We start from the raw sequence: 26,294 nt of genomic DNA on the forward strand, positions 1-26,294 counted from the left end.
TATAGACTATTATGAGCCAAGTTTATTTCCCATCTACTTTGTCTATAGAAATACTACGTTTTACACTTTTATCTACAAAGTATTTCTTCCGTTCTTTGTGGAAACGTAAGGTTACGTAGTTGTTTAATGATAAAATAAGTGCCTGCATCTTTTTGATTATTCACAGTACAGTCACTCTACATCTGCAGTTAAACTGAAATCGAATATGCTTTTTCAAACTACATCTAAACCTAATTTTAAATAGTTTTTATTCCAGATTTCTCTTACATAATTCCCATTGTATTCTAATTTCAGTTTGTAGCTTAATTTATCTTAAGAGATCTAGAATTTAGAAAACTAGAGACATAAATATAAGCTTTCTACAAGAGAGGAATTGTAACATTCACTTACTTCCATATGCTTGGTTAAATGAACTCTTCACCTTACAGTGGGAGCCATGAGACCACATTATTATCCTATGTACAACAGAGTCTAATGAAGAATAGTTGGGCTGAATTTAACCTTAACCTTATCTTTGCATAATTACTTGACATAATCTAAGCTCCACCATGTGAACTAATCAGAATTGTGTCATTGTACAATATCTCAAATTTTGACCACTGGATGACTTTACAATATGATAGTAACAAGACTACAGGTTCAGGGGTGTTTAGATATAGATCATTAAGAAAGCCTCACAGCCAGTTTGTTAAACACAAGTGGACAAAGGGTACTTGGGGCAGAAGTGAGGAGATTGTTGTGTCTTGTATCTAGGACGGAAGCTTTGTACAAAGAGTGTTCAGCATCACATAGAGCTCTTCCATTGGTTCAGTGTAGGACTGTTCTGATAGGACTGCTGTTAGCTACACAGTGCCGTGTACTTAGCTCACTGTTGATAGACTATCAACTCAAGTGCGTGTGGTAGTGAATTTCAAAAAACAAATCAGATTTTAAAATGGACTGTCAAAATCTTCTCTTTTGGATTCTTCGATCCTTAAGCATTTATTCCTAATGATAACTATTTGAATAAAGATAACAGGTCTCAATTAGTAGAGATTAATAGAAACTTAATTAAATCAAAGTAGAATTTGGTGATGCACTGTATCTTTAAAAACAAACCTGCATAAAATATTACTATAGAATGCTTTTTTCGTGTTGTATATTTTCTCTTGTATCACTGGTTTTTGTTAATGTAGAAAGTGACATTTTGTTCATCCAATTAATTTTGTAGTTTTCACAGGCAAGAGTAAAAATATAATTATATATATATACATATATATTCTGAACTGTCTAGCCTATTTTAAGGTATCATCTCTATATTTTAAATGTTTGTCTTAGAAGGGGAATATCAGACATAATAGTATATTGTTATTTGATATATCTAGTGGCCTGGCCATTAATATGAGTACTTTTCAAATAAGTCTATGATCAAACTTTGGAATGATGTTTTGTTTTGGCGGAGAGCAGAGTCTTAATGTATTTCAGGCCTTGAATTTGCAGTGTGGCCAAGGCTGATCTTGAATTCTCTCTTCCAAAGCATTGGGATTATAGGAGTGTGCCACCCCACTCCCAGGCTTTTGGTAATTTTTTTCTTGAGGTTTCATTATGATTTGTTGTTTGGGTAGGTAGGGAATGTCCTTTGTGAAAATAAAGTAGTAGATATATATCATGCAAGGGTGTTATTTTCTAACCCCTCCCAGTGACCATAATCTCTGATCTCATTTCAAACAAGTATCTGAGATTAACATACTCTTGTGGGGCTCCAGTGCCAGGGCCTAACATGCCTTAGTCTATACTTCAAACAGGAAAGGCTGGGTGACTCAGTACTGCAGTGCATGCCTAGCACACACAATGCCTCCAAATATACAACTGTGTTTCATTCAGTTGTGCATCCTAAATTTTATGTTTTAGGAAATTGTATATCAGTGACAAAGTTCATCACTATAACTTCTAATACTGTACATTTTCAGAACAACCTTACAGCATGTACAAAAATGTATCAAAGAATGTATAATTGGGATATTTACGCAACTGAAACTTCATAAGCTACAAGCATATTATAATATGCACTAGTTTCAGGGTTTTTTTTAAAGATTTATTTATTATAATATGTAAGTACACTATAGCTGTCTTCAGACACCAGAAGAGGGCGTCAGATCTCATTACTGATGGTTGTAAGCTACCATGTGGTTGCTGGGATTTGAACTCAGGACCTTCAGAAGAACAGTCAGTGCTCTAACTGCTGAGCCATCTCTCCAGCCCCCTCAGATTTTTTTTTTAAGTGTCTATCCTTGAGTCTTCACACTGCTAATAGCCAGAGGAAGGAGAAACCTCAGTAGGTAAATCTGGTTTTGGTCAGTAATTTTGCAATTTAACATTTGAGCAGAAAACTAGTTGTGTATGTGAAGTTAGTTGTGTTAAATTACACACATTACTTCACTCTGTTGGCCTGGTGTGCTAAGAATAATAAGATATTCCTAAATGTCTTATGTCAGTACCCACAATAGAGGGAAAGAGTTGTTTTGTTTTTAACTTCTTTCTTAATTGAGAAATAGTATGATAGTTGTGTGTGGGTATAGTTCCCTAACTTTTATACTGGAGACCTACCTCTAATCCGCTACTGAGAAGGAAATTATTTAATGACCTTAGGGTTTGTAGATATAATATGTGTGTGTCCCCGTCCGGTCCCGTGTCGTCCCCGTCCCGTTCCCCCCCCCCCCCCCCGCCCCCCTGCAAAGCAATTTTCTAATGGAAAGGACAAAGTATTGGCTATCTACTCTACGCTGCCCTTGTGCTCTCCTGAAAAAGTGTTTTTTCTTCCTTAACTTTCCTTCCTTTAAACCCTCCCATATAGTCATCCCAATTCTTCAAACTCAGGACCTTTTTTTCATTAATTATTAATGCGTGTGTGGTGTGTGTGTGTGTGTGTGTGTGTGTGTGTGTGATCACCTGCTCAGTCCATAGTTTTATAGATTTAATTACTTCAAAATCAGAGACAACTAAAAGTGCTAATTGATAGGGTCTATTACTGGGTAGTTTCTGATTACAGACATCTGTGAAAGTCAAAATTATGAAGGGTTAAATTTGATATTTTTATTAAAAAACAAGGTACAGATCATAGAAGTTCTAACAGCTGAATTATCCATAAGGTGAGCTAGGATCTCCATGTTTACAAGGACAGAGGGGCGTTCATAGGGACAAAAGTTTAGTAACATGCTAATATTCATGTACTTTTACTGTACAAAAGTACCTATAAAGATAAAAGTGCCAATACAGGTGGGAAAAATGCAAGTCAGAAATTTTGTATTAAAAATGATTTTCTAGGGCTGGAGAGAAAACTTACTGGTTGAGCATTTGTTGTCTTACAGAGGAGCTGGATTTGGTTCCCAGCCCTACATGTTAGCTGGCAACTATTCAGAACTCCAGTGCGTGTGTGCATACATACATACACATACATACATACATAATACTTGCGCACATAAATATTAAGAAACTTTAGGTGCTTTCTGAAGCTGTATATGATAAAAATCATTTTCTTGAATTCCATGTAATAAGTGCTTTTAACATGATTGTGAAATAAAAAGCTCTAAAAGAAAGCACTTTCCTTCCTAATAAGAGTCAGTTCACTTCCTTCCTAAAAGTTGTCACCTATATTTGCAGATTGGGGGTGTCACCACCAGAGACATTAGCTGTTGATTCCAGCCATCTCTACTGAGGGGTAAACTACACATAGCTAAGCCATCATCAACATTGACAGAGCTACCTGTGCTTGTTTGGGAATTTTGCCACCACAATCCTGTTTGGTTGCAGAAGTATAATTCAAAGAAATACAAGATGAAAAGAGGTGAATTTGCGTTAATAGGAGTGTTCTGATATAATAGTATACTTTTATAGCTATTTGTAGTTAGAAATACCAAGTTTGCATTTTCCAAGGAATGAACTTCAGGATGATGAGTCGTGCTTTTGTCTTGTGCTTCACTCATCTTAAAGTCTGGGCAGAAACTGAAGAGCTATGGAGAATAGTTTCTTTTGTTGGTGCCAGGGGTTAAACCCAGGGACTCTGATGTTTGGCTACTACATCCCCAGCCCAAATACTGTTCAGAGAAGCATACTTCTCTCAGTTTGTTTGTTGTTGGTTTTTTTGTTTTTTTGTTTTTGTTTTTTTGGGGGTTTTTTTGAGACAGGGTTTCTCTGTGTAGCCCTGGCTGTCCTGAAACTCACTCTGTAGACCAGGCTGGCCTCAAACTCTGAAATCCGCCTGCCTCTGCCTCCCAGATTACAGGTGTGCGCCACCACTGCCTGCCTTGATCATTATTTTCAAATGTGCATACTCAAATGCTTAACTGCTGTTTTCCAGAGTGTTTCTGGAAATTTCAACTAGAGGAACTGGTTGGAATGCAGAACGAGAGACAGGTGGAAGCAGGTCCAGACACCAGAAACATCCTGCCCCCTGCTGGATTTAGCCTGTTAGCTTTGGCAATTTAAGTGCATTTCATAGCCAAAATCATCTAAACTTTATAAACTCTACCTTACTTTTTTTCCATGATTTTTATTTAAAAAATAGCTTGTTCTCAAATTGAGTAGGATCCTTATGCTTAGAAGTCTACCTGTTCACTTGGAAATCAAATGAACAGAGGTACTTTTTTTTGGTTTTTCAGTAAGATTCTTAAATGCATGGTGTGAAGTACTGTTCCCTATGTTCCTTGAACAGCATTGCATGGCATAAACAGACTTTAAAAGATTGTCAATCCTTACTCACTTTTCTTTTCCTTTGATAGTTAAAGACCAAATGCAAAACTGACTGAACTTGCCCTTAGGCAAACAGTAAAGACTTGGTTGGGGAAAAACTAAAGCATTTCATGTGTTGACTGCAGACTCCGGCAGCTGACAGGTTTCTTCTTGTACTTGAGGTTGTGTCTCATTTAATTGCATAAGTGAGTAAGAGTCTACACATTCCCTATAGACATTCAAACACCTTTCTGTAAAAATATTTTCCATTGAGTTTGGAATGAGTGTATGGGCCCATTTTAAGTATAAACAGTTTGTCCAACTTAAATCGTAAATTATTAGGTCAGGTGAGGTGGTGCACACCTTTAATCCCAGCATGTGAGACAGTTTGAGGCCAGCCATGGCAATGTAGTAAAACTGTCTCAAAACCAATCAGAAATTATAGGTTAACATCTAAGTATAAAGCAAAACAAGTCTCAGAGACATAAGATAATACATACATCTTATTGATAAATCCCTGTGATGAAACTATGTTCTCAGAGATCTTCACTCAACTATTAACAGCTTTATTAAAGTAAAATTGGGAAAGTAAACATCTAATATGTAACAACTTATGTATTTACCTGTCAAATCATAGTCAGCATATAATGTATATTTATCTCCCCAGAGGATTGTTCATGAACCTTTGTACACCTTTCCTAAGATAAGCACCCTGATGTCTCTCCCAGGAAAGCACTAGTCGCACTAGGCTAGTTCACATTTTTTATAATTTTATTGGAATCATGTATACTTTTATTTATTTATTTATTTATTTGTTTGTTTTCCCTTGGCATAATTGGAAATTTATTATAGGTAGTAATAGTACATTTCTGGAAATTGCTTAGTACTGTTTTTATTCATATAATGGGATTTATCTATTTGTTGGCTGGTATTGTTTCTGATTAGGGACCATTACAAATAAAGGCACCTGAACAGACATACAGATGAACAGTGCTTTCATTTCCTTTGACTAAATACAGTGATGTGTGTGGTTCATGTTTTGAATTTTAAAGAGAATTTTGCAGTACTTTCTAAAGTTGTACTATTTTTATTCCAATCAGCGATTTATAAAGGATCTACCCTATCCAAATACTTGAAATGGTCTGTTTTAAAGTCTTTGGTAAAGATTTTTATGTGTTGATGTGTTTATGTGCACCATATACAAAAAATATAAGCTGTTGAAACAGCATGCTAAATTATATCAACAGTGGCTTTGTACATGTTACATCAGTCTGCATCATGATACTTCTGTGTTACAGGAATTTTGGCTGCTCCACTTTGAGCTCCCAGCAAGTCGTAGGCACACACTGACCCAGGAGCTATTTTGGGTCCTCAGATGAAGACATAACACACATTAACTCATTTTAAACTGCCTTATTGGCTCTGCGGCTGGCCTCTTCTTAGCCTTTCACTGCTAGTGTGCCCTTACCTTTACTCCTAGCTCAACACCTCTAAATCTGCCCTCAACTTAGTTGCCCAGTTACCTTCTATGAAGCCCATTTTTCTTGCTGCCCAAGACACTTTCAGGCTGCCCTTCCGTGGGCCGCTTTCCTTTTCTGCCTACATTTTAGAAGATCTCCCCTACAGTTCTGAGTCTGTTCCATCTTTCTCCCCCAAATATCTTGATTCTCTTCCTCCTCTCTCCTAGCTTGTGGAAACCTGGAAGTCCTTTCCACACAGCTATTGGTTGCTGGTATCTTTATTGATTGATCAAGAACCAGTTAGGAACAGGGACCCTTCAATGTCAATACTCGAAGATTCCCAATCAAAACATTCCCCTATACTTGTGGTTGAGTGATCTACTTGATCTACGGTCCTGTTAGAGCTTCTGCAGTAGTCCATGGAGGCCAGAAGAGGGCATCAGATCTCGGGATCTTGAGCTACAAAGGGTTGTGAGCCCTCTCTCTCCACCCCCCTTGTTTTTGTTTTTTTAGATGAATTTTTATTATGTTGGCCAGGTCATTAATTTCTCCTAAACTCCTGCAAACCCTTCCCTTCTGCACCCCTGGTATTCTAGGCACACTCCTAGGCCCTGGCTTTTTCACATGCTGTATTTTTGTGCAGTTGGCAGCACAGTAAGATTTTTTATACTGTATCACCACCAACGCTAGGAATATCTTGTTTGAACATGACAACAGCTCTGATGTCACTCATGTAGCACTCTTCAGGTCAGTTACAATCTGTGGAACCACTATCATATGTGAGGAAACACTTGAAGTGAGGACAACTTACTCAAGCTCTGAGCTTTTAAAATTAGGCCATAGACATTCAGAAATCATACAGTATGAGTAATTTGACCATATTCTCTGATGGGATCGTTTGGCTGTAAAACCATTCTGAAAAGAAGCTGTTCATCACCTGCATGGATTCCGTGTTCTAAACACTGTTAGCCAGTCAGTAGAGTTATTTTTACTTAATGAATAATTAAAGTCCTGTTTGAAAAACCTGAAACTATTACTATCAATTGTAATGACTCTCCACAGCTTACTACTGACTATATTTTGCATTAAAGGCTAAGCTTTCTGGGGGCTTTGGAAATAGCAGGTAAATTGCTTACTGTGTAAATATAAGCAGGAGGAGTTGAGTTCGATCCCCGCCACATTTGTGAAATGTTGGAATTATTAGCCCAGTGCTGAGAGGCAGAGACAAATGAATCCCGGAGGCTCAGTAGCCTGCTAATCTACCCTAATCAGAGAGCCTCGGGTCCAAGGGAGAAACCCTGTCTCAATAAATAGAGGCTGGTGAGATGGCTCCGTGGGTAAAGGAAGGTGTTTGTTGCTAATACTGAGATCTGCATTTGATCCCCCTGGGGTCCATGTGACAGGAAAGAACCAACTTCCCGAAGTTGTCCTCTGATCTCCACATTGTACCATGGGACACAGGCCCGTACATAGTATATTAAGTGCACGGCTGTGGTAGTTTGAATAAGATGCCCCCCCCCCCATAGCTTCAGGCATCTGAGCATGTGCTATTTGGGAGGTTAAGGAGCTGTTGCTATAGAGGAAGTATAGCACCAGGGAATTGAAAAACTGGAGCCATTTCTAGTGCATCCTTTTTGCTTCCTACACGGGATTAGATAGTGGACTCTACCTGTTCCTGTTACCTGCTACCTTGCTTCTCTACCATAACAATGAGAGTCTTACCCCTCTGGTCCTGAATGCCCCAAAACATCCTTGTCTAAGTCGCCTTGGTCAGACTCTTTCATCACAGCAACAGAAAAGTAACTAATACAGTGGTTCACAAGGACTGTCACCTGAAGTGTCCTTGAGCCCCACACATGTGCATGGGCACACTGAAGAAGCTCTCCACGGTAACCATGAACACAAGTTTATATTTGAAAGGCACATTGCCAGTCTAGAAAAAGTAGTTGCCTTGTTAAGTAGTAAAATCTTCACCTCACAAACTCTCAAAACTGGCTGAATTCATTTTGCAATTTGGCATTCTTTATCATTATCATTATTATTTATTTTAATGAATATTGGTGTTTTGCACAGTTCTGTCTGTGAAGGTGTCAGATCTTGGAGTTACACTCATAAACTGCCATATTGTGCTGGGATTTGAACCCAGGTCCTCTGGAAGAGCAGCCAGTGCTCTTAACCACTGCCCATCTCTCCAGCCCGATATTTGGCATTATTAACTGTATACATGCACTTCTCTTCTAAGCAGTCATTTATAGCCAAGTTGATTAAATGTGTCTGTTTCTGTTTTTGATACAGTGTCTTACTATGTGGGCAAATTTGGTCTGCTTCTGTTCCAGCCTTCCACTTTAGCCAAGAATAAACCTGATGGAAATACTAAACAGGAAATAGGCTATGAAGCTGCCCATCGGTTTTCTGACCAGCCACATTCAGACTTTCCATGGGCAGTTGGTAATTTTATCTGCCCTGACGGTAAAGCAGTTGCAGAACTGCCTGGAACATTATTTGATACTCACGTCCAAGGGGTTTCCTGCTGAGTCTCTGTGATTCAGGCTTCTCTGCCATCTTTGCATTTTATCCTTTGACAACCTCACTTGCTTCCTCTCGTGATTTAAGTAATCACTTCCACATGAGTGACTATCTCTCCCTCATATTTCCAATAAGCTGCTCATGGTAACACGTATTTCCTGCCAGTATGTCAAGTTCCAAACTAAAGTCTTTTCTCCAAAATCTCCTAGATTTTTTTTTCCCTTTCTTTTCCCTCATTATTGAAATCTTATTATCCAGAGACTTGGACTGAAAACAACCAGTCATTGTACCACACCAGGATTTCTCCTGCAGCAATGTTCTTTTCTGTTCACATAGTCACTGTCTCTTATCTTTATTCAAAATTTGACATACATGGTTTATCTTCCAAAGCAGGAACATCTTAGAGTGCAGGGAACGTGGTGAAGACTGGGGAGGGGTCTCTTAATAGAAACTGGTATACTTTTCAACCTCAGATTGTAGTCACCAAACTTAACTGGTAACTGTTTCCTGCCAGACTGAGCTTCCTGAGGCCTAGCCCTGTTAGCCCTGCCTGAGTGCTCCCTCTTCACAGCTCTCCTAAGGCTCTAAATTGTCTCCCTAGGAGAATGGGTGCAGGCCTGGTCTTCAAGGTCTTGGCCATCCCGGCTTTGTTACTGTCTTTGTTTTGATTGCTCAGTGTAATGTGTTTTACACCCTGGGCTTTCTTATTAGGAGAACGGGTCCAAGTGCTTGTTGTTCAGTTGTGAAGCTGCCTTGGGTGTTGATAACAGCTGGAGGAGCGGTACGTAATGTGTAGCTGCAAATGCTTAGCATGGTCGCATTGGGAACAGGTAGCTATGCACTTGTGTCTTGTGGGTTTATGTCTCATCTGCATGTTCCTGTTTATGAAATAAAACATGCTTACATATTCTAACGATGTAGTCCTTTCATGCCTTTGATTCACCAAAACACAGGGCCCCAAATTCACAGCTGTGCCTTTTGCTTCTATGTTCGTGTCTTTGAGGGGGAATTTTGTTATTTTGTTGGAGAGAAGTGTTAGATTATATTGATTATAAACTTGAACCTAGAATCATTTAGGAGAGGTGCCTAGCGTATGCCAGTGAGGAATTTTCTTGATAAGATTTATTGAGGTAGGAAAACCCACCCTAAAGGTAGATAGTACCATTTCATGAGCTGTGTAAAAAGAACCAAGAACAGGAACGGCTGTGAGGTACTGGCCTGCTGGTGGTTCCCCCATCCCCTTCTCCACTGTAGTAGAATGATGTCTACTGTGAGCCAAAGGAAAGCCCTCCCTTTTTGTCCAGTATTTTATCTCCGCTGCAAGAAAAGAAACAGTTCTGCTTGGATTTTATGGTTTTGTCTTCTGTTAATTTAGTTCTAAGGCAGAATCTCAGTATGTAGCTGGCCTGAAATCAGATCCCCTCTGTCTCCCATGTGCCGAGATGACAAGCGTGGGCCACCAAATCTGGCCTTATAGGCACATTTTTCACTTCCTCAAAAAGTGATTCCTTATGACCAAGAACTCATTTTAGTGCCATCTCCCTGGGACTTACATTTTAGTAATGAATACTTGATTTGATTATTGAGTGTTTTATCATCAAAGATGCATTTATTTTGAAACATTAAGACTGAAGCTGTAGTGCTAACTTGACCAAATATTTCATATTCTGCCATGGAAAGCCGACCATGGCATTTAACGATGTCTAAATATACAGTGTGTGTTCACCTTGTTCAACATCACTAACAGTTTTCATCTTGCAAAACTAAGATCATATTAACTAACTAAATTAGCTAATTTCCCTTCTCTGCAAGCCCCTCCTCCTTGGCAAGCCCCTTCTGCTGTGTTTATGTTAGAAAGTTCAAATGACTGAAATCTCACAGCATAATGGATGGGAGATTCATCCATGTTACCATAGACAAGATTTCCTTTATGCTGTGTAATGTTTCGTGTGTGTGTGTGTGTGTGTGTGTGTGTGTGTGTGTGTGTGTGTGTGTGTAAGCAAAAATTTTTTATTCATGTATTTTCCATATCTTGGCCGTTGTAAAAAATACTGTATTAAGAGGAAGGTGTACAAATACCTGCTGAGGTTTAAGTTTTAATTTGTTCTGCTGTATCCTCAGAATTGAAGTTACTCAGTCTTTTTTTTTTTTTTTTTTTTTTAAGATTTGCTCATTTAATCACATTTAGACATATCAGAAGAGGGCATCGGATCCCATTACAGATAGTTGTGAGCCACCATGTGGTTGCTGGGAATTGAACTCAGGACCTCTGGAAGAGCAGTCAGTGCTCTTAACTGCTGAGCCATCTCTCCAAGCCCCGAAGTTGCTGAATCAGGTGCCGATGCTGAATCAGATGACGATGCTATTTTCATGTTTAAAGGTGCATCCAGACTAGTCTCCATAACCTTTCCACCATTTTACATGGCACAGTGCACAGGAGTTCCCATTCTCCACAATAAAGCTCATTTTCCTTTTATGGAGTGAGTTAATTATTTTATATTACAAAGATCCACATTCGTTTATTTGTATATATATATTCAGTTCTTCATTTATTGAAGAGGTGTAACCATTGTGTATGCATTCTTGTCAGAAATCATTTTATTAAACATGGATAAAGGGCGCCCCCCCCCCCAGATGAAGAACTCCAGGTAGTCAGTGGCTGCTAAGAGAGGGAAAGCCAGTTGTTTTGGGGACCATCAAGGTTACACTAGCTGGACTTAGCAAGTGTGTAGGACAGTAATTATAGAAGAGGTCATCGTCATGAATTCAAGAGGCAGTGTGGAGGAATTGTATTGGGGGAGATCACTATGGAAATGATGCTAACCGTGTAGGAAGTCCTCAAAAAATAAAAATCATTCAGCTGTTAAAGAATTTACTTCAGCATGCTTCCTTGTGTTTATCTGCCTTCTTGTCATATCACTTTTTTTTGGGGGGGGGGTTCAAGACAGGGTTTCTCTGTGTAGCTCTGGCTGTCCTGGAACTCACTCTGTAGACCAGGCTGTCCTCGAACTCAGAAATCTTCCTGCCTCTGCCTCCCAAGTGCTGGGATTAAAGGTATGTGCCACAACTACCACCCTGGCCCCATATCACATCATCTTAATGGCTATTGCTGATACTGTGTTTGAAAATCAGGAAGTCTACCAGGCATGGTGGCATGAGCCTTTAATCCCAACAGGCAGAGGCATGCAGATCTCTGAGTTCAAGGCCAGCCTGGTCTACAAAGCAATTTTCAAAACAACCAAGGCTATCCAGAGATCCTTTGGGATCCTATTCAGGGTTCTTTGAGAAATTGCCTAGGAATCGTGATTTACATTGCTTTACATCTTGGCACAGTCTCAACAAACATGGAAGTAATACCTAAACTCCAGAGGACTCTAAACAAAGCAAAGTATGGCAGCCCACACAGGCCAGGCTTTCTTGACTCTCACCTTTCAAAAGCCCGAAGTAGCTTAGAGAGTATAAGTGTGCACACAGAGGACCCTTTGGGTCTTACAAGTGAAAATTCATAATCGGTGTGTCTGTCATTCCTCTTCCTCCTCTACTGAGGCCTTGTTTGCCAAGTGTGTTTCTCCTCCTTGTGCAGACACTGCTGAGCACGTGTACAGTAAGGTGTGGCTGATTTGGACTGTAATAAGCTTTTTCTTGACACCATGAGCAGTTAGCTTGCTATGTGAAAAGAAAGAACTCTGGTGGCTGTGAATGAAAGTTGACTGTTAGCAGATTCTTGAGAAAGCAGAACTGTAACAACGGAAGATGTATATAAACCAAAACATACTCTTGGCACAGCCCAGTACTGAGTGAGGTCAGGACCATTTCAGCAACAAAAGCACTGAACAAAATGAATCTACAAAGATAATATGGGTATCAAGCTAAAGGAGGTGGAATATCAACAATGAACTCTGTGGGGCAGCTGTCCCAGCAAAAAGACAAAACATTGAATTCTTTAATAATGTTATTTGGGAGAAATGTTGGAAAAGGTTTATAACCATTGCCAAGTGTTGCAAAGTATGGAGAGTACTATTTTTACATAGACTGAAAAATGTGTAAGGTAGGTTGATTTAGAAGGTGGCTAAGGATTAAATGTTAGTTGGTGGTGCAAAGAACTGAGAAACAAGACTGTCCTTTTTCACTTCTTTTTCCGTGAAGGAACTAAGCTGGCCAACTCAAATGAGTTCTTTGTGTCCAGGATATAGCTCATCCCAAATAGCTTTTGCATTGCCTGGAAGCTCACAAAAGGAGTCCCTCAAGGATTTCTAAAAGCTATGAACTAGTTTGAGTACACTATGCTTCCTTTGTGGGTATCCAGCAGTTCAACATTCAAATGGGCACTTAATAAATGATGTAGCCCTGAATAAGGTAAGTCAACTTCATTATCTAGTTTCAGAGTTATTGCTACTGGGACAATTGTGAAAGTATCTTTTTTTTTAATATGTCTCTGATACACTTGCAACCACATGTAAAAGTGAAGTCTTTCTTAAATGTGCATTTTATCACAATTCTTTGTCCTCTGATAAGCAAGTTCATGGATTTCCTTAAACCATGTTAGATATAAAACCTCAATGTATCTGACAAAAACAGATGAGCTAATAGAGTTGTGTTGATTCATGTTCTTGTCACCCTAGGATGGGTTCCAAGGAGAAAGTAAAGTTCCATGACTTCATATAGACACATTTTTCTCATTCTTTGATTTGTTGGAAGTGCCATGGAGAATTTGTTCCCTACATTGTTCACAAAACCCAACTCGTCGTAGGACTCACTGGAGGGTGAAACACAGCTCCATATCATCACCCTTGACATTTGCAGGCTAAAAAGAACTCTTTTGTTTGTTCCCACTCCGTCCCTGGCTCAGTAAGCCTTACTGTAGAAAGATTCGAGTCCACATGCAGCATGGAGAAAATGGCAGGAGCTGCAGCCCTGTGTGTGAATTCTGACTCCCCTTAGTTAGATAGACCTTAACCTTCTGATGTTCCTCCACAGTAAATGCAACAAACAAAAGTTGCCCTCGGGTTGTGGAGCTCGGAGAAGGGTCTAAATGCTGAGCACATAGGATATGAGTATCCGCTTGCTTTGTCTCCTTCCTCTTTCTGCTCCTGTTATACATCATGTTTCCAATAGAAGAAACTAAGTCATATATGTCTACAGCTTTCGTTTTCACGAGTAATACCTCCTTCCTAATAGTAATCGTTACACAGATCTACCATATGTAGTATCAACCATACTAAATTATGATTATACTAGCAGTTATATACTTAAGCTTGTACTTTTTGTGTGTGTGTGCATGTGCACACATTCATGCATCTGTATGGACCCCTCAATATGCAAGCAGAGGTCAGAGGATACTTTGCTGTAGCTGGATTAGTTTCAGGGACTCTTGACTAGCAAGCTTTGGGGCAAGCACCCAGTGAGGGGGCATGCCAGCTCAGTTAAGGTATTTTTCATGAATGTTGATTTCCAAGTTGTTTGAATAATTTCCTAGATACTTTAAGAAACACTAAGTGCAAAGGTAAACTACCATTAGGCAAATCTTGATCTAGACCTTCTCAGGAACTTCCCCTTGACCAGCTTGAGGTAATCTGAGGACTTTAATCTCCCGCACTCAAGACGCAGTGCTTGAGTTTGGTGCCAAGCTGGTCTAGATAATGAGTTCCAGACCAGTCAGGGCTACATAGTGCATTGTCAAAAACCACAACAAGATCACTTGGTAGTTCTTGGTATAATCCACAAGTTTATAGCCCAGACAAACCCTAAGGAAAAAGTCTTTGTGTTTGTGTTGTGTTTTGGTTTTTTGGTGTTGTTTTTTTGGGGGGGGGGTGGATTCGGTTTGTTTGAGACAGAGTTTCTCTGTATAGCTCTGGCTGTCCTGGAACTCACTCTGTAGACCAGGCTGGCCTCGAACTCAGAAATCCGCCTGCCTCTGCCTCCCAGAGTGCTGGGATTACAGGCGTGCGCCACCACCGCCCGGCTTGTGTTGTGTTTTGAATAGCCACAAGGATGATGAAGATGATGAAGACCTGGGCCACCCAGGGAGAGGTCATTGACAGCTCTGCCCTCAGAATGAAATAAGCTCATCTCTTGTCCTCTCCCTGCTTATTGCCACTAAATCATACCTTCTTTGTACGCGCATGGCTTTTTTTGTGTGTTCTTTCTTTTTTGAAATAGAGTTTCTCTGTGTAGCCCTGGCTAGCCTAGAACTCAAATTGTAGACCAGGCTGGAATTGAACTCACAGATACCTGCCTGCCTCTCCCTCCTTGATTGCTGAGATAAAGGCATATGCCAACACACCCATACGGTTTGGGGGTGGGGAGTCTGTGTGTCCTCTGACTACCATTGCCCGCAGAGTAACCAATGATCTGCAGTAGGCAAGAAGGCAGTTTCATTCAACACAATTTAAGTATCCAGTGTTAGTTCAAAATGTAGGAGTCTGACACTAAGTAGTTTATTTTAGACACATTTAAGCACAACACAATTTGGTGAAAACTTCATGGTGACTCAGTCCTATGTGCACAATAAAGCTTCAGACATGTCTACGTTGAAACTCAAAGTACATATGACATGTTCCATAAAGATGAGTCCTATAGATTGACTACGTGTGACACTTTCAATAAAGATGGGTTCCATACGGTAACAAGCTGGATATAAGGGGTATCCAGTGTGACATGGGACACACAGATAGCACCAAGGTCACTTAGCTGGGTTCACACCCAACCTGCTGGGCTGGAAGCAGGTTATGCATCCTCCCTTTGAAGGAACAGTCTTGTGTGTTTACCATTCCTGGTTTCCCCAGGGCTTACCTGTAAGAATAAGGACCCCACTACACCCCTGAAGGACGGATGAAGGCGAGGGCACACTCTAATCGCACGGTTGGGGTTCAAATCCTGGTTCTGTGTCTCAAGTCCCTTGTCTGTAAAATGAGTGTGATGCAGCCTTGTTCTCCCTTTGCAGAAAGAATAGAAGTGATACAAGAGGTGCACATATTTCTGACCTGGAGTTAGACACACCTATTCTGTCATAGCCTAAAGCCTCCCGCAAGGGTAAAATATTGTGATTGACACATGCAAAGTTTGAAACAAGAGCTTCTTCATCTGCCACTTGAGTGAAACAGAAGACTGATCATGAAAGCTAGTAGTGGATGCAAGAGAGGGAAGCTGCGGCTCTGTTGGTAGGATGCTTACCCAGCAGGCAGCAGACTCTGGGTTTGACCAGCACCATGAAAACAGTTCAGAGGGAGGACTCAGAAGCTCAAGGTTATTGGGTTGTATCTGATGGCTTGAGGTCAGCTGGGGCTGAGAGACCCATTGCCCACAAAATAAAATTAAGTTAACACTTAATAAATAAAAGTGGAGGAGAGGTTAGAATAACGAATAATGACCTGGAATCCCACTTCTTTAGATCTTAGTACATATGATATAAGACTCCTTTTGATGTCAAAGAAAGTCCTTTATGCAAAGGAATGCTGGAATTTTTTTTTCTGAACCTCAATAACTGGCAGGCAATGATGAAAGGAGAAACATGCCAAGAAAATAACACTTAATGCATATATGAGGGATTCCGAGTCCTCTCCCTCCATCCCCCTCCACCGCACCCCCGCCTCCTGCTGTAACTAGTTTAGTGGTCCAGGACTGACTCTACGCCCTGCTCCAAGGTGCCCCCATACTATTCCATACTACCCGTTTCAGGAGTCCAGAGCTATGTGGCAGCTTGCCACCTATCATCCATGTACCACATTCGCTAGCCTCCAAGTCCATGTTCTCATAGGTGTTTGTTGTCAAAGAAAAGGCAGTTTCCATGTTTGTTGCTTTTACACCATTCCATCAGTTTCACTCTTTCCAATGATGGGGCACATTTTTTAATACATCAGAAGGAAACAGTAAGGACAATAATGAGGTATCAAAGCATTTACCAGTGACACTGATGAGCAGGCAGAGTTTTGCACTGAATGGTGTGGCCGCTGGAGCCGGACTGCCATCATCAGCAATCGCCTCCCTTCCCTTCTACTAACAGAGTATCCTTGATTTGGGTTCTTGGTGTTCTCATTTGCAAATAACAAGGTGTACTGGCTGGTTTTGTGTGTCAGCTTGACACAGGCTGGAGTTATCACAGAGAAAGGAGCTTCAGTTGGGGAAGTGCCTCCATGAGATGCAGCTGTGGGGCATTTTCTTGGCTGATGATCAAGGGGGAGGGCCCATTGTGGGTGGTGCCATCCCTGGGCTGGTGTTCTTGGGTTCTATAAGAGAGCAGGCTGAGCAAGCCAGGGGAAGCAAGCCAGTAAGAAACATCCCTCCATGGCCTCTGCATCAGCTCCTGCTTCCTGACCTGCTTGAGTTCCAGTCCTGACTTTCTTTGGTGATGAACAGCAATGTGCAAGTAAGTGTAAGCTGAAGAAACCCTTTCCTCCCCAACTTGCTTCTTGGTCATGATGTTTGTGCAAGAATAGAAACCCTAAGACACAAGGCTTGTTTAGAACAATACTTGATATTATCACAGGCAGCCCATCCACCAGATGTGGCCCCCCAGACACAGTTTATAGCCAACTGTAAGTCTATTGCCACCAGCTGGGACTATACTCGGGTTTCTACAAGACCATCAGTAGAGTTTCTCTACCTGCAATCCTCTTACAGCGCCCTACCAATTCACCCTCACCCTCTCCCTCACTTTTAGACAAGATATTGATTACTCCTGAAAGGTTTCTCTGGGAGTAGTCTTGTTGTTTTGCTTTGTTTTGTTTTAGTTAATTGATTTCCTAAGTCAGATCTGCCTTCAGTCCTTTATGGTAGGGAAATTTCATTCTGGTGCCTGAGGCATAAGATCTCTGAAAGTGGAGCTATGGCTGATTATGCACCTCCATGTGAATGCTGGGAATCCATCCGGGCACTTCTGCAAGATCAGTAGGTGCTATTAAGTGTTAGCTTAATATAACTGCCCAACATGTCTGCAGTTTTGTTCTTTTATTTTTTTCCCTCAGGACAGGATTACAGCCAGAGCCGACTGCATGCTAAATACTTTTTCATTTTGACCTAGGGTCTCAATAATTTGCCCAGACTGGCCTTGAAATCACCCTGTAGCCCAGGCTAGCCTTGATATGCCATCCTCCTACAGTTGATTCCCAAATAGCTGAGGTTACATTTCTATGGCCACACCCATTTTTGTTCCCATTCTTACACTTTGAAACAACTTTTCCCTGTCACTCCTCTTCTGTGAATGGCTAAAAAACTGGAGTGATTTAAAAATTTACGTTTGAATCTTGGACCCGGTCGGTGGAACTGTTTGGGAAGGATTAGGAGATAGGGCCTTATTAGATGAGGTATGTCACAGGGGCTTTAAGGTTTCAGAAGACTCATGTCAATCTGTCTCCTTCTCTGTCTGAAGACGGTATTTCAAGATAAGAGCTGTCAACTACTGTTCCAGCACCCTGTCTTGTCCGCTTACTGCTGTGTTCCCTACATGATGGTCATGGACTCACCCTCTGTCTTAGTTAGTTACTGCTGTCTTACTTAGTTACTGCTGTGAACAGACACCATGACCAAGGCAACTCTTATAAGAACAACATTTAGTTGGGGCTGGCTTACAAGTTCAGAGGTTCAGTCCAGTGTCATCAAGGTAGAACATGGCAACATCCAGGCAGACATGATGCAGGGAAGCTGGGGGTTCTACATCTTTTTCTGAAGGCAAACAGGAGAAGACTGGCTTCCAGGCAGCTAGGATGAGGGTCTTAAAGCCCACACCCACAGTGACACACTTCCTCCAACAAGGCCATACCTCCTAATAGTGCCACTCTCTGGGCCAATCATATTCAAACTGCTACACCCTCTGAAACTGTAATCCCTAAATAAACCCTTTTATAAGTTGCTGTGTTTATAATATCTTATCATAGCAATAGAAACTTAACTAAAGCAATGGTACAAGAGCTGGAACTGTTCTTAGATATCACCCAATTGAACTTCTTTGGTATTGAAAACACAAGAAAATTCATCACTTAGTGTTTTCTTGAGGACATCAGCCTATCACCCATTTTCTTAGTTACAGTTTCCATGGCTGAGAAGAAACATCATGACCAAGGCAGCTCTTATAAAGGACAACATTTAATTGGGACTCACTTACAGGTTCAGAGGTTCAGTACATTATCATCATAGCAAGAAGTATGGCAGTGTCCAGGCAGACACAGGGATAGAGGAACAAGAATTCTACATCTTGATCCTAAGGCAGTCAGAGACTGGCATCCTCAGGCAGCTAGGAGGACGCTCTCTCAAAGCTCACTCCCATCGTGAGTGATGCACTTCCTCCAACACAGCCACACACCCACTCTAACAAAGCCACACCTCCTAATAGTGCCACTCCCTGGGCCAAGCAAATTGAAACCACCACACTTGCCAGACAACAGCTTCATACACAAGTAGAAACACTTCCAAACCTGGAGTGCTTTAAACTCAGTAACATCTACTTTGCTTAAACACGTTTCTCTCCAAGACTGAAACCACTTACAGAGAAAGAATTCTCACAGCTATCCAGGCAGAGGTGGCGCCTGCCTTTGATCCCAGCACTTGGGAGGCAGAAGCAGGTGGATTTCTGAGTTCAAGGCCAGCCTGGTCTACACAGTGAGTTCCAGGACAGCCAGGGCTACACAGAGAAACCCTGTCTGGGTGTGGGGGGGGGGGGGGGACCAACAACAACAACAGAATTCTCACAGCTTAGCATGGGCTTGTGGTGGTGAATCTGGGAACTGAACCCAGGTTCTCACACATGCTAAGTAAGAGTTGTATTCCTAAGCTATACACCCAGCCACAGGGCAAAACTTCCTTTCCTTCCTTCCTTCCTTCCTTCCTTCCTTCCTTCCTTCTTTCCTTCTTTCTTCCAGTTTTTTAAAAAAAGATATATTCATTTCATGTGTGAGCATTTTGCCTGCAAGAATTTATGTGCATCCTATGAGTGCTTGCTGCCTTCGGAACTCAGCAGAGGACACTGGATCTTCTGGAACTGGAGCTGTGGTAGTTGTGAACCACAATGCTGGTGCTGGGAATCAAACTCCGCAGAGCAAAACATGCTCTTAACCACTGAGCCTACGTCATCTTTTTAACACAAGCTACTTTCTTTGTACTCCTTCGTTCATATGTCAATGACTTTTTCTGTCAGAAGTTTGAAAGGTCCTATTGAAATACAGCTGTAGAACTGTTTACTATATGTGCTTCAATAAGGAAACAACGTAACAGCTAATTTTTTATGGAGAGCAACTACTTCTCTCCATTGGTACCAAGGAGACCAGATACTATAGGACTGAAAATTCTAAACTGGGGGGTGGGGTGGGGAATCAAATGTAGTTTGATAATATTCCCATTTGCTTTTCTTGATTCTTCCTGGGAAAGAAAATTTGCCTTGAAACTTCTCCTTCAATTCTCAGAAGGACACACACACACCCCCAATAAAATCTCATCAGGCCACGAGTCATGGCTCACATTCCTCAATCCATTGTCCTATTCTCTCACATTTCCTCTATACGCTGAAGAAAATATTCAATCCATTTAATCAAGGAGCATAATATTATTGTGTCAGTAGGCTACTATCCAGGCTCGGCTCAAGAAGATAATTATACCTTTTATCCAGTTAAAATCCTACTTCCCAGAAAGCCCCAGAGGGATGACTAATGGGAATTTCAGCCGAGGCCTAAGGCTCACAAGTTGAGATAAAGTGGAGCCTTTGGGGCTGTCCCCTCCTTTCAATGACACTGGTATCAGGAACCTCCTACAATTGACTTTGGGCAGTGTAGACTCTGAAAATCAGTGGAGCAGTTTGTAACAATAAGAACACCCTCACAATCAAAGCAGACGAAGAGCTCTGAGCAGGTTAACAGTTGTTTCCTACAATAGGCATATTTATAAAAGGTAAAGTCAGACATACCTGTGTTCCCACGACTCAGGAAAGAGACTGAGGGATGAAGATCTGTCAGTTCAAGCCTAACTAGAGCTACTTAGTGATCCCATGCTCCACCAGACCCCAAATCAAAAGGAGTAGAGCAGCCTGGTCTACAGAGTGAGTTCCAGGACAGCCAGGGATATACAGAGAAACCCTGTCTCAAAAAAACCAAATCCAAAAAACAAAACAAAACAAAAAAAGATTATTTTTCCACAAAAAAAATCATTTCCACAAAAAATGTATCGCTTTTATATTATTTGCCTTTTATGAAATCATTTTTATTCTATGGATTTTTCCATACTTAATATCATACATTTGATTAATAAAGCTAAGTTCACAGCATTTTTTTTAAAAAAAACCTAATCTGTGTCAGTTTAGACTAAGGTGTTCTGATACAATAATCTTTTCCAAAAAACTTTTTGATTCTTTGATTATTAAATGTATATTCCTCAATTTAACTTTAAAACATTTTTAAAATTATTTGCTGGAATCCTGTTGTTGTTTGTTGTTGTTGTTAGACAATGAGAGCGATATGAAAATTCTACTGTCTTTGTTGCCATAATAAATTTGAAACGTATAACAAACATTGCCTTAGGATTACTATTGTTGTGATAAAATACCAAGACCAAAGAAACTGGCGAGGGAAGGGTTTATTCAACTTATGCTTCCACATCATAGTGCACCATCACAGAAAGACAGGACAGAACTGAAACAGGGCAGGGACCAGGCAGGGACCAGGAGGCAGGAGCTGTTAGGCATTGGTTCCAATGTTTTGTCTTAATTCGGCCCCCAAAAGCCTCGCTTCCAGAGGCTGAGGGTCCCCCCCCACCCCCAGCTGGCTTTGATTGGTAATAAAGAATTACTATACAGCCAATGGCTAGGCAGGGAGGCAGAGGCAGGACTTTTAGGTTGCATGGGTAAGGGACCCAGGAAGAGGAAACAGAATCACCCTGACGCCATGACGCCCTGGCGGTGAAACAGAGAGCAGTTCAATGTAACGGAAAAGGCGCTGCTATCACTTATACTCCAGAACAGTTTCCATTGCTTGGGAAAGCGGGGATGCTGGGTTGTTAGTGTGAGACATGTCTTGTCTCAGCTACGCGCTCATCAATAGACAATGAATGCTCCACGTTTTTAATACGTGTCCTGTCCTTCAGCGCCCACATCACTATCTGCCCCGTTCTTCCTTCCAAGGAACCCGAGATTCTAGGCCATTGTGAGGCTCAGCCTGAGGCCTGAGAAAAGTTCTTCCATTCTTTTCTCTGCCTTGTTAGTCCACCCAGAACCTTCTTGGCGGTGTTTTCATTTGCTCTTTCTGTTTGAATTCTTAAGACTAGTCTTCCTCTTGTGAGGATAGTTCTTTTGATATTTCTGCTAGTTACCGCTCTGTTTTTCTCATTTACTTTAGAAATCATTAACAAGGACGGTGCCCTCATGGCTGCCATTTTCCTACCACTCATTCATTTCCTCGGTTTCTTGAAAGTTGGATCCATCCTTGGTTTCCTTTCTAAAGCTAATTCCTTCAAAAGGTTACCAATTACCCTACAGCTCGCAGTTTTTCTCGAGCTTTTATGCACCATTGAGCACAGCCGGGCATTCCATTCTCCTGTGCCTCTCTTCCTCCTTGGCGCCAGTTCTAGGCTCAGCTGAGCCTCCTGTAGTGTTGCTCTCTCCAGAGGTGTCCTTTCTGGCTTCTCTTCTTCCTCTTCTCTTCTACCTCTCACCTACTGTTAGGTTTCAACCTGAGACAAATGGCTGAAGTGCCTACTTAACATAGCATCGCGACCTGGCACCAGGTTCTCCCAGCATCCCTCAGTTCCTCCCTGTTAGAAGATCCTCCTGGCTGGCACGCCGAGCCCCCACCCTAAACTCTCCAGCAGAGGAAGCTGGGCTGCTCTTCTGTATATAATCTAACCATCTCATTCTGTCTCAACCCGCCAGCTCCCAAATAATAACACGGAGACGTATTTATATGAAAGCATAGACCTTGCTTTGCTATCTCCCATATAACTTAACCCATTTATTCAACTCCACATTTGCTGCGAGGCCTGTTACTTCTCATTCAGTCCCCATGCCTCTGACTTCCTCTGTTTGGCCGGCAAATCCCTGCCTCTCAATTATTCCACAGAGTTCCTTTCTCTGCCCAGAAATCCCACCTTTCCTTCCTGCCTCAGTTATTGGCCATCAGCTCTTTATTAAACCAATCGGAAAATGGTGGAGAGAACTGTTTACAAAATACTAATCCATAAAAATAACAATACCAAACTCTCCGCCAGTACAGAAATCAACATTTGAATAATACAAGGACAACCTTTGCGCAGTGCACAAAACGATTATGCCAACATCCAACCGTTTTGCTGGCCTGATCCCTTTGTTCCTTTGGGCCTCCTGACTGCTGTAGCTGACTACCCTCCCCCCTTCACAGGCACAGTCTGGTCAGATCCACACTGGATTCTCTCAGATGTCTCTGCCTCGGTGCTCCTTTCTTCCCCCATAATTCCCTCAAGGATCCCAAGTGGTATCTCTGCATTACCCTAAACACACTGGGAGTACAGATGCCCTTGTGTTTCTGAGGCTCATAGCAGGTTAGAGGTCCTCCGTTTATGGTTTAAACTATCTGCATATGTATCTCCTCTCTGTGTAATTTTAAAATGGGACAGGACAGCCGGGCAGTGGTGGCACACTCCTGTAATCCCAGCACTCTGGGAGGCAGAGGCAGGTGGATCTCTGAGTTCGAGGCCAGCCTGGTCTATAGAGTAAGTTTCAGAACAGCCAGGGCTATACAGAGAAACCCTGTCTCAAAAAAAAAATTAAAAATAATAATAATAAAATAAAATAAAATGGGACAGGACATGGTGAAGATCCCTTAACGAGGCGGTAAAGGGCAAGTGTCTTCCTGATGCTACTGCAGTAGTAACCTGAGCAGTATAATTCTAACAACAGGTAACATCTGTGAAGCATTGAAAGCACACTAACTACTGTCGTGAGTGTCTTACATTTAACAGCTTATGAAGTGTTCACAACCGGACTGGGGATAGAGTTCAGATAGTCGAGTGTCGCTGGGTTCAATCTGCTGTATCATAGCAACCTTCCAACGGTATCATCCATCTGTATCCCCAGCACTTGGGAGGTAAAGACAAGGCAACCAGGAGTTCAAGGTCACCCTTGGCTACATAATGAGTTTGGGGCTACCCTGGGCTATATGAGACCATGTCTCAAAAAAGGGGGGGGTTATAAAAATTCTTCTACTGTGGACGATACTAATACTGGATGTTTAAAGGGTTTTATACACATATCATAAAATTCGGCATCATCAATGGTTAATTATTATCGTCTTTTTACAGATGAGAAAGCCAAGGGTTAAGATGCCCTTTAAGTGACAATGCTGGTATTGGTATTTGACCCCATGTCTAGAAGGATGATGGTGGCAACAGCTAAATTCCTTAGCACGTTAATCTAGAGCTGTGCAAAATGCACAGGAGTGCTATCTAACTTTTAGAAGGCTATGACACATCATTCTAATCGGTTGAGAAAGGTTAAGTAAAGTCCTCTACGTCCCTGGGGGAGTAAATCATGAAATTGCCTAGGTACTTTTATCCCCACCCCCACAGGAAAGACAGAGTGAACTAAAGTGGCGAGCATCACTTACCTAAATGTCCCGATGGCATTTCTAGCTGTTATTCACCTCTGAGTTAATTGAGTCATCTGAGTCACTGGTGAGCGGTAGCTGTCAGTCTGGAGGCTCTGCAGGCCCAGATGAAACATTGTTTCTGGTCATGTCTGGAATACCAGTTGACTGACTCTGTGGGTTCTAACAGGTAGACCAGCATGGTCAGTGTGGCTCGGTATCATCTCGTCAGTGAGGGACCGAAGAGGACAAACATGCTGGTAGGAGGGAATGGCTCCTCTACTTCCTGCCTGCCTGCCTGCTTGAGCAGGGATTTTCTTAGTCAGGCCCCACGGTTCTCAGTCTTCAGACTCGAACTATGTTTTGAGAGGTGCTTCTGTTTGTGGGGCTTTTCAGGCCCCATAATCAATCATGTGAGCCAATTTCATATAGTGATGTTCTCTCTTTCTCTTCCTCTGTCTCTCCCTCCCTCCCTCCCTCTCTCTTCTCTCTTCTCCTATCTCCATCTCTCCTGTACTATAGTCTGGAACTCTGGTTATTCACAGACAGTGGATCACCTGCCTTTACTGTCTCTCGGGATACCTCTGGCTCTCCTCCCTTCTCTCACATGCGTATGCCTCCTCATGCTATTTGTACTGTCTGGTTTCATGTGCCAACTTGACACCGGCTGGAGTTATCACAGAGAAAGGAGCCACCCTGGAGGAAGTGCCTCCATGAGATCCAGCTGTGGGGCATTTTCTCAATTAGTGATCAAGAGTTAGAGGGCCCCTTGTGGGTGCTGCCATCCCTGGGCTGGTGCTCTTGGGTTCTATAAGAAAGCAAGCTGAGCAATCCAGGGGAAGCAAGCCAATAAGTAACATCTCTCCATGGCCTCTGCATCAGCTCCTGCTTCCTGACCTGCTTGAGTTCCAGTCCTGACTTCCTTTGATGATGAACTGCAACGTGGAAGTGTAAGCTCAATAAACCCTTTCCTCCCCAACTTGCTTCTTAGTCATGATGTTTTGTAGAAACCCTGACTAAGACACTGTCCTACTTTTATGACTCAGCTTCTTGCTTAGAAGACTCCTGACCCTTATCCTAGTTCAACTGGTCCAAATAGCAGCCATATTAAAGACTATCTCTCCTATGTTTTTTTTTTTCTGAAACCTCCCCAACGATTTCCCCTCCATTGAATTTTCCCTAATGTTTTGTTTCACTCCTCATACTTTTATTATTGAACATTCATTATCATTATTTGTGAAAACTCATTATTTTATTAACTAATTATTTGCTAGGAGGGTCGCAAACATACCACAGTGTGTGTGTGTGTGTGTGTGTGTGTGTGTGTGTGTGTGTGGTGGTCAGAGGACAACAACCTGCTGCAGCTGCTTCTCTCTCTGCACCGTGTGTGATCCAACGATTCAATTCAGATTTTCAGGCCTGGGGACAAGTACCCTTAGCCAATGAACTAGCTTGCCAGATCAAAAATGATTATTTTAAACTGGATTTCAACCTCCTCCTCCAGCAAAAGGAGGTATATGAGTGACTAGTTATAGATCACCTGCAGCAGTCTGTTAGAACAAACTACACAAAACAGGTCTGGAAAATATGGGAACTCCAGAAAGAATGATTCTCCTTTTATGTCAAAATTGAGTGTGGAGGGGGGAATGTAGCAAATCCAGATTTTTTAAATTTGATTTATTTTTTCACTTATTCAATTTACATCCTACTTACTACCCACTCAGAGGGATGTCAGCTTTATTACTTACTGATAGAGAAAAAAAACAGATTGAAAAATATGATCAAATGGCATTGTCTTTTACCTCTGAAGTAGATTTATTATCCTCCTCTCACAAATGGGCTAGGCATGCTGAGGTCCTTCCTAGAGTCCATACCTGACTGTGCTGAATAGATTCGAGTGAAGATGGCATCCAGTTATCACAGTGACACAGTCACTGACCACACCTTTGCTCTCTTGTCCTAAACACATCAGTCAAACCAGCCACTCCTCTTCCAGGCAGAGAGGCCAGGTACCACTGAAAGAGAAGCGTGTCACTGAGCTTCTATCAAGCTGAAGTCCTTCTTCATG

General features: G+C 41.7%; 1 long non-coding RNA gene across 1 annotated transcript in view; it reads left to right on the forward strand.

The window, feature by feature from the left end:
* The first annotated feature begins 16,906 nt into the window (after window positions 1–16,906).
* The window catches only part of LOC127684217 (uncharacterized), a 30,849-nt gene continuing 21,461 nt past the window's right edge, over window positions 16,907–26,294 (forward strand). The window contains exon 1 of the long non-coding RNA XR_007977743.1: window positions 16,907–17,058. This is a non-coding gene — a long non-coding RNA (uncharacterized LOC127684217). The remainder of the gene's footprint in view (window positions 17,059–26,294) is intronic.

Source organism: Apodemus sylvaticus, chromosome 5, assembly GCF_947179515.1.
Source record: "Apodemus sylvaticus chromosome 5, mApoSyl1.1, whole genome shotgun sequence".
NCBI lineage: Eukaryota > Metazoa > Chordata > Mammalia > Rodentia > Muridae > Apodemus > Apodemus sylvaticus.